The 12,612-nt window shown below is 41.5% G+C and overlaps 1 long non-coding RNA gene across 2 annotated transcripts in view; it reads left to right on the forward strand.

Moving 5' to 3' along the window:
• The window catches only part of LOC309962600, a 73,944-nt gene extending 64,448 nt beyond the window's left edge, over window positions 1-9,496 (forward strand). For both annotated transcript variants that reach the window (XR_014326249.1, XR_014326250.1), the window contains one exon: window positions 6,177-9,496. This is a non-coding gene — a long non-coding RNA (uncharacterized lncRNA). The remainder of the gene's footprint in view (window positions 1-6,176) is intronic.
• The last annotated feature ends 3,116 nt before the right edge of the window (window positions 9,497-12,612 follow it).

Here is a 12,612-nt window from a genome sequence, read left to right on the forward strand (position 1 = left end):
ATCTCACATCTCCAAATGCCATTATTTCACATAAGAAAATGAACAATTCCATACAATCATTACTTTCAATGTTCCCCAGTTGTACCCAAATTGATATTTTAGAAAATTACATTATTGTCATTCATTAATAGATTTAATTTTTGCCTGTTTCCTTTAAGTCTTTATCTTGTTGAATGCTATACCCCATAACGGCACTGGAATTAAGTGTCAATAAGACAAAGTTGAGTTGATTGCTTGCTGTGGTAAGGGAGAATGATACCTGGACAGAGCCTAATAGTATCTCGGAGGAGGAAGGTCAGTTGGGATATTCACTGAGACTCTGAGGTCTGGTTTAAGGTGGGTCTTTCCACTGGAGGTGGGGGATTAGAGGATGGGGGCCTTGGGCAGGACTGAGTAAGGATCAAGATATAATAATTTAAGATTCATGGCTCCAGAAGATCTCTAAGATCTAACAATCTGTGAGTCATTATGTCCTATTTTCTTATTTAAAGCACAAAGCAGAGTCTTCTGGGTCAACCCTGCATCGGAGGATGCTGAAAAGCTTACCAATCCCCTGATCCTACCCCCAAATCTGCAGAGTCTCAGGGGTTTCACTGAGGGGTTAACTCTGAACTCCTGACTTCTAAGATGCTATGACTTCCGCTGGGGATATTGAATGTCTTCAGGTTCTTTTTTCAGCCCATAAAACTTAGATTTTAGCTTGGGAGGGATCAAGGCATCAGTCAGGGATTGAGGGAATGCCATCCCAGGGCTTGTATAGAAAAAGAAGGAAAGGAATGACTCTGCAAGTCCCACACCCAAGATCAGAAGTTCAATATTTAAAAAAGGAATTTGTAACACAATCAACATAAAAATCAATTATATTTCCATACACTAGCAACGAACAATCTGAAAATGAAATTAAGAAAACAATTCTAAGATAGGGGTAGGGGAACAAGAGCTACAAACTATTGGGTATAAAATAAGCTACAAAGTTATACAAAGTTATACTGTACAACACGAGGAATAGAGGAATAGAGCCAATATTTTATAATAACTATAAATGCAGTGTAACCTTTCAAGTTATGACTCATTTGTAACTTATATAGTATTGTACATCAACTATACTTCAATTAAAAAAATCCATTAACAATAGGGGCAAAAATAATAAAAGAAAACGGTATGTCTGTTCTTCAAAATAATTAAACATAGAATTATTATAAGATCCAGCAATTCCACTTCTAGGTATATACCCCAAAGAATTGAAAACAGAAACTCTAACAGAGATTCGTACACCCATGTTTGTAGCAGCATTAATCACTATAGCCAAAAGGTGGAAGCAACCCAAGTGTCCACTGATGGGTGAATAGGTAAACAAAATGTGGTATATATTTGCGAAGGCATATTATTTGGCAAATGAAGTACTGATATGTTCAACAACATGGATGAACCTTGAAAACATTACGGTAAGTGAAAGAAGTCAGACGCAAAAGGCTATATACTGTGTAATTCTATTTCTATAAAGTGTAGAGAATTGACAAAATCACAGAGACCGAAAATGGATTCGTGGTTGCCAGAGCCTCAGAGTAGGGAGCAGTGGGGTGTGAGTACTAATGGTGTGGAGCTACTTTTTCAGGTGATAAACTGTCCTAGAATTAGATAGTGGTGATGGTTTCACCGTTCTGCGTAAATGCTAAAATGCACTCAAGTGTACAGTTTCAAATGGTGACTTTTATAGTATATGAACATCTTATTTTTTGAAAAAAGGAAACTTGGAACAGTCATGTGGCTCCTGTTTCCAAATGATCAATGGATTGGAGGGAAGTGATGTGCGCTCTCTGGATTTGTCCTACTTGAACACAACCGTGATATCTGTAGAGTAGATGCCCAAAGCATCATCCTTAAAATTGTTACCTCTGGATTGGGATTGGCCATCGAAGAAAGCTGTCACACTGAAACTGTGATTTCTTTCTTTCTTTTTATTTTTTATTTTTTGTGGTATGCGGGCCTCTCACTGCCGCGGCCTCTCCCGTTGCGGAGCACAGGCTCTGGACGCGCAGGCCCAGCGGCCATGGGCCACGGGACCAGCCGCCTCGCGGCATGTGGGATCTTCCCAGACCGGGGCACGAACCCGCGTCCCCTGCATCGGCAGACGGACTCTCAACCTCTGTGCCACCAGGCGAGCCCCGAAACTGTAATTTCTTAGTATAAACTTAAAATTGCTGGAAAAGGGACTTGATTGGAACAGCTTGCATTAGGTACCCAACCCCTGAGCCAAACAAACAACTGAGGGGCAGATGGTGGTTAAGGGTAGAAGGAGGAACTGCTACTGCCCCACCCCTGGGCCAGTCAGCTGTGGGCAGGGGTCACCAGGTACAATTATGCTTGTTCTGACTGCATGCATGTCCACAGGAGTGGAGAAGGGGAGAAGGGTCGAGCCCAAGTGCTGGGCAGACAAAAATAGTGCCTGGGGGCTTTCCTGGTGGAGCAGTGGTTGAGGGTCCGCCTGCCGGTGCAGGGGACACGGGTTCGGGCCCCGGTCCGGGAAGATCCCACATGCCGCGGAGCGGGTGGGCCCGTGAGCCATGGCCGCTGAGCCTGCGCGTCCGGAGCCTGTGCTCCGCAACGGGAGAGGTCACAACAGTGAGAGGCCCGCATACTGCAAAAAAATAAAAAAAAAAAAGATGTTAATTCCAGGGAGTTAACCTAGGCCTGGCCTACCACCAGCCATACGGATCTGCCCTCCCTCCCTTCCTCCAGAGAGAAAGAAGATACTGTCTGTCTCAGCTCTGCCCTGGGCAAAAGAGAAAAAGAGGAGGAAGAATAACCCCTTCACGAGCCCACTTGATCCCATCCACCAGCTCTGGACTAAGAGGAATTGTGGTCTTTTTAGTCGCTCTGAATAAAACTGGTTCCAGTTAGTGAGGAAGAAGGGAAGAATGAAGATTGGAGAAGCAATTGACAGCCTCTGCCAAACCATTCAAACCAGCTTATGTCATGATGGAAAGATCCGAGGAAGCGCCAGGGGACCAAGGGCAGGAAGTGCGGTCGGGTCTCATGGTGGGGGGAGGGGAGGGGCAGGCAATACCCAGGAACTATAGGGTATTTGGGAACCCAGGCGGCCACTCTGGGAGTCTCTTTCTGGGGCCCATTGGTTTTTAGTCTGGTCTTTACTCCCCATAATTACCTCTTACTTTTTCTTTCTCTCCCATCTGGCTCTTTGTGTCTCTGTGCACACAACGGAAGATGGTCACTCTCTAGATCCCAAGTTCCCGTGTCCTTTGCTCAAGGAGACCGATGGAGATCACAGGGCTTTCTCTGAATATTTGCCTCCAACTTCCCAGGAAAGAGAATCTGATTATCTCCCTTTGGTCAGGGGTTACTCCTGGTCCAATGATCTGTGGTCAGAGGGCCACTCAATTCAAACACGTCTGCTAGATCCACGTGTGTGTGTGTGTGTGTGTGTGTGTGTGTGTGCGCGTGTGCGTGTGTGTTGGGGTTAGGAGAGTAATTCTCAAAGGAGCACTTCTCAGCCAGAATCAAGGCTCTCTCCTGTAAGTAACCATAATATAGTAAAATGAACTTCTGTTAATAAAAATACAGAATCAGAAAGTCCAAATTAACAAGTACCTCCCTGATCATATGAAATCATTGAGGCCCTGCCAGTCCCTGAAATGCCATCTGAATTCACCACATCAAGAGAAGGGTAGGTTAGATCCTATATCCTTCTTCAGTTAGGGGCTTTCTGTATTATCCGGGAGTCTTTACAAAAATCTGTCACTTATTTCTGAGCTGGGGATGACCAGCTCACCCGAATATCCCATTCTCAGGCCTGCCAAATAAATAGGGGTTTACTGTCTTCCTTGGAGTCTGGAATGGATTCAGTCAAATAGGCTCCACATTTCCATGAGTTTTAAGATGCTGAATATCGGCCAGCTCCACCCCACCAAGTGTAATTGTTGACAGCTGTGTCTTGAAAAGGGTTTCTTTTGTTGCCCATCCAGCTGAGTGAGGCAAATTACTTCATTAACATTTAGGCCATGTTACACGTTCAAGCGCTTGTGAGGTATTTGGATTTCAGATGAGGTTGTTTTTTTAAAAAATTTTTGTTCCCAACATGACGAGCCTCCATTTCTGTAATGAGTTTTTGTGTATATGGGTGCTATTGAAAGCCGATTTGCATCTTTGTTCATTTGTCATGCAAAGATGTACAGAAATGATTGTTATGGGTGGCCCTAGTTATTAAGGCCTTTTATATTGGGGATGAGCAAATTTCAAATCATTCCTTGGAGCAGCCATGGCTGTTGGTGTTTCCCCGCCCAAGAAGATAATGTCAGTTCCAAAAGGTGGTTGGCAGTGGGAGGGGACACTCTCCTCTGAAAAATTCACAGGATTCCTTAAGCCATCCCAAATGAATGTACAGATGAATTTAACTGAAAGAAAAAAAAAGAAACCCTACAAGAAACCAACCAAACAAACCAACCAACCAAACAGTGAACTTGCTATGAAAATTCAGCTTCAAGACAAGTCCCCTCACCTACATTTCTAAGGAAATTTATGCTTTAAACCACTTCTCTGGAGGAGTTCAGGGTCTATAGGAGCAAGCAGCCCCTTCTCAGTTTGCAGCCCCAGGACCGGAAGAATTCCTTGTGACATACACTGATTGCTTTTACAGTACCTATTCTTTCTTGCTAACCTCAGTCATTATGGGGGTCAAATGTGCTGTATTAAAAGTTCTTGCCTTCCAGACTCCCTTGCAGCTAGAGGTAGCCCATGCAAACTGAGTTATCGCCAGTGAATTGTAAGGGAAAGTCATTAAAAATAAGACTTCCAGAAAAACGCCTCAAAAGAAGCAGATTTCCCTGCTGATCTCCCAGGCCTTTTTTCCCTTACCTACTGTTACTGTCTTGGAACACTGGTGCAGTGGCAGCAGAGGCAGTGGTCGTCCTGTGTGGAGCAGGAAGCTAGAAGGAGCCCGGGTCCCTGCTAGCAGCCTGGAGAAGCTGTGCCATTCCAGGATGCCCAGCTCTGAACTTCTGTTATTGGTTTAAGCCACTAAACAGGGTTTTCTGTTATTTACAGCCAAACATATTATTTTTTATATTTTTTTTGCGGTACGCGGGCCTCTCACTGTCGTGGCCTCTCCCGTTGCAAAGCACAGGCTCCAGATGCGCAGGCTCAGTGGCCATGGCTCACGGGCCCAGCCGCTCCGCGGCATGTGGGATCTTCCCGGACTGGGGCACGAACCTGCGTCCCCTGCATCGGCAGGCGGACTCCCAACCACTGCGCCACCAGGGAAGCCCAAGCCAAACATATTCTTAATTAAACTTTCCATAAAGGCACAGAGAGGGTTTCTGTTTTTTTGGTACGGCCTCTTCTGGTTACCTATTACAGTATAACAAATTACTCCAAAATATATGGCTTAAAGCAATGACGATTTTATCATCTCTCTTATTCAGGCAGTGTTAGCTGGACAATGTTTCTGCTCCATATGGCATTGACTGAGGTCACTGGGTGGTACTCAGTTGGTGGAGGGGCTGGTCTGGAGGGTCCAAGACAGCTTCACCCACATGTCTGGTGCCTTGGCAGAGTAGCCTGTAAAGCAGGGCTCAGTGGGGTCTCAGATAAAGCACTTATACGTAGTTTCTCCATCAGGATGGTCTCTGGTTGGTCAGATATTCTATGGTCGTTCAGGGCACCCAGAAAGAAAAAGTTCCAAATAGAAGTTTCCAGTTTCTCAAAACTGAGCCTGGAAATAGATACTGCATCACTTCCAATGTATTATACTGGTCAAAGCAGTTACAGAGCTCAACTAGATTCTGGAGCAAGGGGACTTAGACCTACCTCCCGATTGGAATATTGTCAAAGAATGTGTGGCCATTTTAATCTGCCAAAGGGCAATGCGCTACAAGATGACATTGGCAAAGTTTGATCCACAGGCCTAGAATAGGCAGGTATACCTCTGAGAGTAGGCTTAATATTCACTCTCTGTGAGGTCTATCAGGTCTACAGATTGTCTACTGGGTATCAGGAACTAGTCTAGGCACTGGATGTAATGATAAACACAGCAAACAAGGCACCCTTCTGTTAAGTTTGAGGCTCTTATTGGATTTACAAGAGGAGATACAAGACATAGTTAAAAACAAGACATATTTATGGTGACTGTGATGGCTAATTTTTTTTTTTTTTTTTGGCAGTACGCGGACCTCTCAACATTGTGGCCTCTCCCGTTGCAGAGCACAGGCTCCGGACGCGCAGGCTCAGCGGCCATGGCTCACGGGCCCAGCCGCTCCGCGGCATGTGGGATCTTCCTGGACCGGGGCACGAACCCGTGTCCCCTGCATCGGCAGGAGGACTCTCAACCACTGCACGACCAGGGAAGCCCCTGTGATGGTTAATTTTATGTGTCAACTTGATTGAGCTAAGGGATGCCTAGATGGCTGATAAGACATTATTTCTGGTTGTGTTTGTGAGGATGTTTCTGGAAGACATTAGCATTTGAATCAGTAGACTAAGTAAAGAAGATCACCCTTGTCAATGGGAGTGGGCATCATCCAATCCATTGAGGGGCCCGAATAGAACAAAAACGTTGAAGGAAGGGTGAATTTGCTCTGTCTGCTTGAGCTGGGATGTTTGTCTTCTTCTGCCCTTGGATGTGCTCCTGGTTCTAGGGCTTTCAGACTCCAACTGGGAATTATACCATTGGCTCCCCTGGTTCTTAAGCCTTCAGATTTAGACTGGAACCACACTACAAGCCTTCCTGGGCCTCCAGCTGTACACAGCAGATCGTGGGATTTCTCAGTCTCCAATCATGTGAGCCAATCCCTCATGATAAATTCCTTTCTGTATATCTGTATGTACCCTATTGGTTCTGTTCCTCTGGGGAACCCTGACTAATACAGCGACCTAAGTGGCTGCTCTTTCCATAAAGATCCTGGCCCACAGATGGGGTGTCCTGGGTTTTCACCTTCAGCTTGGTGCTAAGGATCTGTGTGACTGTGAGAACATTCAGTCACACCTTCAGATTTCATTCTCATCCATAAAATGATGGGACTGGATTTTATATAATCTCTGAGGTCTCTCCCACTGTAGATTTTATGGGTCTAGGCAATGACTATTTATGATTATGAAAAGAGCTGGAGTCATGATTTCTTTCCTTAATTTTTAAAAATAACATGCCTTTTCTGTCATCAAATTCCACTGCACTCTTCTTCCATAGACTTAGTTCATTTATAGAGCAGACCTCAGAGAGAGCTCGGGGTAGAGGCAATATTTTTGTGAAAATTAAATCTTCCCAGTTAATTTGATTTCCCTGACTTTCCCTGAGAACTTGTTCTTTCCAAACTTTCCCCGCTGTTCTCTTTTTGAAATTATAGTATAAGCTGTTTCCATTGCCATTGGAACATGACAGCAGACTCAGTACAGCCAAATGTTCCAGGGTTCACTGGGTTCCTGAACCACGAGGGAATCTGAGAAGTCTTAATAACAAAGTGAATGAACAAGAGCCTGAGAGGGAGTCATTTGGGGTTCAGTTAAGAAAAGGGGACCCGCTGATGACTGAAAGATGAATGCCTAGGAGGGTACCATTGAACTTGGTGGTGGGAGAACAACCATAGTTACTTCTTTCAGGAAATTTATTCTTTTTTTTTCCATTTCAAAGATTTGTAGTAATAATATGTAATTTAATCCCACAAAAGTTTGCGGATATTTAGTGAATTCATGGAATACCTACATAACTCGGACTCTTGGGATTTGAGAATGTCAAAGAAAAACCAGAGCTGGACTGTAGTTAGAGCAGTACAAAGTGATTTTATTCAGGGCTATTACAAGAGTGGGGAAGAGACCTCAGTACTGAACTGGGCTCAATTCTGAATATAGCATGGGCAAGTGGGAATGCACAGCCAAGGAGCAGAGTGGGAGTGAACGGATAAAAAATCACTTAGAAGAAACCTCAGGGGTAAAGGAAGTTCTAGCTAAATGGACCTAACAGGATTGTTGTTGAAGACAAGCCAGGGTGATCAGACGTCATCTGGGGGACGGTGGAGGCTAAGGAACCTGATCAGATATTCAGAGCAGTCAGATGTGAAGGATGGGGGTTCTTGGTAAAATGTCTTGGCAGAGTTCTTGCTAAAACTGGATTTTAAAAGAAGGTGCACAGATGGGCCCAGGAGAAGGCTCAGGAGACTGACTGAAGTTTGGTCAAGTAAAGAATCTTTGTCAAGAAGTGGAGAAACCTGGGTTTTTTTCTGAGGGACAAAAATATGTATGATTTTTGCCTTGACTTCCTGTAGTATTCTGGGTAAATCTATTAACTATTTCATGATTATGTTGTGGCTATGTTATTTGGATTTCTAGGAGAAAAAAATGATCTGCAGTATATGATTTCTATGATATTAATACAATGTACTACTATGTAAGGTTTGCAATTTGTTTGGGGAAATAAATGCTGTAAGACCTCCTTGTAACTCTATCCTTGGGATCCACTGCAGGAGACAGTCTTATAAAAGAAGATTGTTTTGGATGGAGGTCTTTGTGATTTATCAGTAACTAGTCTCCTTTGGATTAGCCCAAGAAAGAGTCACACGAGAAAGTGGGCACACAAAAGGACACTTTATAGTGAATGGTGTTATACTGAAGACTCACTCATTATTAATCACGATGGAAGAATCAGGATATTTATCAATGGCCATATGCCAACAGTGTGCCAGGCACTGTACTAGACGCTTCTCCATATATTGCTTGTAATCCTCACAACAGCCCTGGAAGGTCTCCATCTGAAAAGACTGAGGTTCAGGGAGCTTGAGTCTTCAGACTGGTGAGCGGTGAGGCTGGAATTCTAACCCAGTCGTGTCTGTTACCCAAGCTTTTCCCATTTTTGTCTTTATCCAATTATCCCTTTGAGGGTAATGCAAATATTTTTAGAACACCACAGAACCATCGCAAACAAACAATTTGTATTTTTCTCACTTGGTAACAAAAGACAAGACAATCAGGCAGCAATTACATTGTTGCAACAGGATATTTTCCCTTTAAGATTTATATGGTAAATACACATTGTCAAATATTTCTGGATCCTGTGGCGCTTTTTTTCACCTCAACAAATACTATTCAGAGGTTCAGGGAAACCACAACAGAGACTCGCTATGTCTGTCTGGTGGGTGAGAAATTAAAATGCTCCATAATTTTATCAAGTACTGCCTCTTCAGATCATTTTCAGTTTTGAATTTATAGCCTCCTCCACTCACCTTGTCTTTTGGGTGAGTTCTTCTTTTCTAAGCTCTTCCTGTTACCCTCACTCTTTATTGCCTCCAGGGGTTCCCCTCCTGCCCTTTCACTTGTAGACACCCACTCTGTAAGACTGCCTGCCTTGCCCTGACTCCCGTTTACTCAAGATCATTAAGAAAATCAACACCTTGGGGCTTCCCTGGTGGCGCAGTGGTTGGGAGTCTGCCTGCCGATGTAGGGGACGTGGGTTCGTGCCCCGGTCCGGGAGGATCCCACGTGCCGCGGGCGGCTGGGCCTGTGGGCCATGGCCGCTGAGCCTGCGCGTCCAGAGTCTGTGCTCCGCAAGGGGAGAGGCCACAACAATGAGAGGCCCGCGTACCACCAAAAAAAAAAAAAAAAAAACCAACACCTTGAAAAAAAACATCACTTTCAGGAACGATTGTACATACTGCTTCCCTGTTCTAGCCCAAATTCTTGATTTCCTCCCCGCTTCCTCTGCCAGGTGGTTATGCAGATATTTCATTTCAATTCAGGGTCCCTGTCATCAAGCTGTGAAGAATACATAGTACAAATGTAAATCACCCCAATTTGCCACTTGTTGGCATCCTCTGTAAAGATTTTGAAGAAAGAGTAAAACCAGTACCAAAATGTAGTTTTAAAAAAAACCTTTTCTAAACAACAAGGTCCTACTGTATAGTACAGGGAACTATATTCAATATCCTGAGATAAACCATAATGGGAAAGAATACAAAAAAGAAAGTATGTATAACGGAATCGCTTTGTTGTAGAGCAGAAATTAACACAATATTGTAAATCAACTATATTTCAATTAAAAAAAAAAAAACCTTTTCATTCTGGATCATTATAGATTCACAGGAAGTTGCAAACGTAGTTTAGAGGTCCTGTGTACCTTTCACCAAGTTTTCCCCAATGATAATACAGCACAATATCAAAACTAGGAAATGGACATTGGTACAATGCACAGACCTATTCAGATTTAACCAGTTTTACATGCATCAGTTGTGTGTGTGTGTGTGTGTGCAATCTATAAAATTTTATCACATGTGTAGACTCATATATCCACTAACACAATCAAGGTACAGAACTATTTCATTACCACAAAGTTTCCTCATGCCAGCCTCACACCCAACCTCCTCTCCTATCATCTTCTAACCCTTGGTAATCTGTTGTCTATCTCTACAATTTTCACATTTTGAGACTGTTGAATAAATGGAATTATATGGTACATTTTACAATTGGCTTTTTTTACTTAGCATAATTCCATCGAGATCCTTTTTGGTGAAATGTCTATTCATTACTTTTGCCAATTTTCTAATTGAGTTGTTTGTTTGTTTTTTACTGTTGAGTTTAAATATACATACATATATTCTAGATATGTCTTTGTCAGATACGTGGTTTGCAAATATTTTCTCCCAGTTTGTATCTAGTGCATTTATTTTCTTAGCCGAATCCTATACAAAGTTCTTAATTTTCATGAACTCCAATTGGCCTTTTTTTTTTATGGATCGTGCTTTGGTATCATGTCTAAGAACTCCTCATCTAGCCCTAGATCCTGAAGATCTTCTCCTTTGTTTTCTTCTAAAAGTTTTATGGTTTTATATTTTAAAATATGATGTATTTTGAGATGATTTTTGTACAAAGTATGAGGTTTAGGTTAAGGTTCTTTTTTTATTATTTTGCCTATACGTATTCAATTGTTCCAGCATCATTTATTAAAAGAATATCTTTTCTCTTTGAATTGCTTTTGCACCTTTGTCAAAAATCAGCCAGCCATACTGTGCACAGGTTCTACTTCTGAATTACCTATTTTGTTCCATTAATCCTTGTGTGTATCACTTTGCCGATTCCACACTGTCTTGATAACTGTAGCTATATACTAAGTCTAAAAATCAGGTAGAGCAATTCAGTCCACTTTAGTCTTTTTCAAAATTGTTTTAGCTATTCCAGTTTCTTGGCCTCTCCATATATATTTGAGAGTAAGTTTGCCCATATCTGCAAGAATTCTTATTGGGATTTTGTTAGGAATTGAACTAAAACTGTAGTTCAATTTGGGGAGAATTGACATCTTCACTATGTTGAAGATGAACATGGTACATTCCTCTATTTTTGTAAGGTCTTTAATTATTTTTCAGCAGCATTTTTAGCATACAAGTCCAGTACATGGCTTATTAGATTTACCTAAGTATTTAATTTTTTAGTGATTATAAATGGTATTGTGGTTTTAATTTTGATTTCCATATACTCATTGGAGTATATAGAACTACAACTGATTTTTGCATGTTAATCTTGTATCGTCTATGATATAATCATAGATGTAGAAAATCAGAAAGAATTGAGAAAAGAACTCCTGGAAAAAATAAGTGATTATAGAAAGGTTGCAGGATGCGAGGTTAATATACAAAAGTGAACTGCTTTTCTAGTACCAGCAATGAACAAGTGGAATTTAAAATTTAAAATGCCATATCGTTTACATTAGTACCCCCCAAAATGAAATACTTAGGCATAAATCTAACAAGATATGTACAAGATCTACATGAGGAAAACTACAAAGTTCTGATAAATGAAATCAAAGAACTAAATGAATGGAAAGATAATCTATGTTGTGGATAGGAAGATTCAATATTGTCAAGATGTCAATTCTTTTTAACTTGATCTATAGATACAATGCAATCCAAATCAAAATCTGTTATTAAGTTGATATTGGAAAACTGATTCTAAAGTTTACATGAAGAGGAAAATACCCTGCACAATTTTGAAAGAGTGGTCAATATAGTCAAGTGGTCTTTGACAAAGAAGCAAAGGCAATACAATGGAGCAAAGATAGTTCCCTTCAACAAATGGCTGTAATAATGGACATCTGTATGAAAAAAAAAAAAATCTAGACACACAGCTTATGCCCTTCACAAAAAATAACTCAAAATGGATCATAGATTTGAAGGTAAAACACAAAACTATGAATCCTAGAAGATAACATAGGAGGAAATCTAGATGACCTTAGGTTGGTTGATGACTTTTTAGATACAACTACAAAGGCATAATCCATGAGAGAAATAACTGATAACCCAGGCTTCATTAAAATTAAAATATATGACTCTGCTAAAGACACTCTCAAGAGAATGAGAAGACAAGTCACAGACTAGGAGAAAATATTTGCAAAAGACACATAAAGGGATATTACTTAAAACACACAAAGAAGACTTAAAACTCAATGATAAAATGAACAACCTGATTTTAAAGTGGGCAAAAGATCTGAACAGACACCTCATCAAAAATGAAATACAGATGGTAAATAAGCATATGAAAAGGTGCTCAATGTCATATATAATTAGGGAACTGCAAATTAAAACAACAGAGAGATATCACTATATACCTATTAGAATGGTCAAA

Source organism: Leucopleurus acutus (genome assembly GCF_964270905.1).
Source record: "Leucopleurus acutus genome assembly, chromosome: 5".
In the NCBI taxonomy this organism is placed as follows: domain Eukaryota; kingdom Metazoa; phylum Chordata; class Mammalia; order Artiodactyla; family Delphinidae; genus Leucopleurus; species Leucopleurus acutus.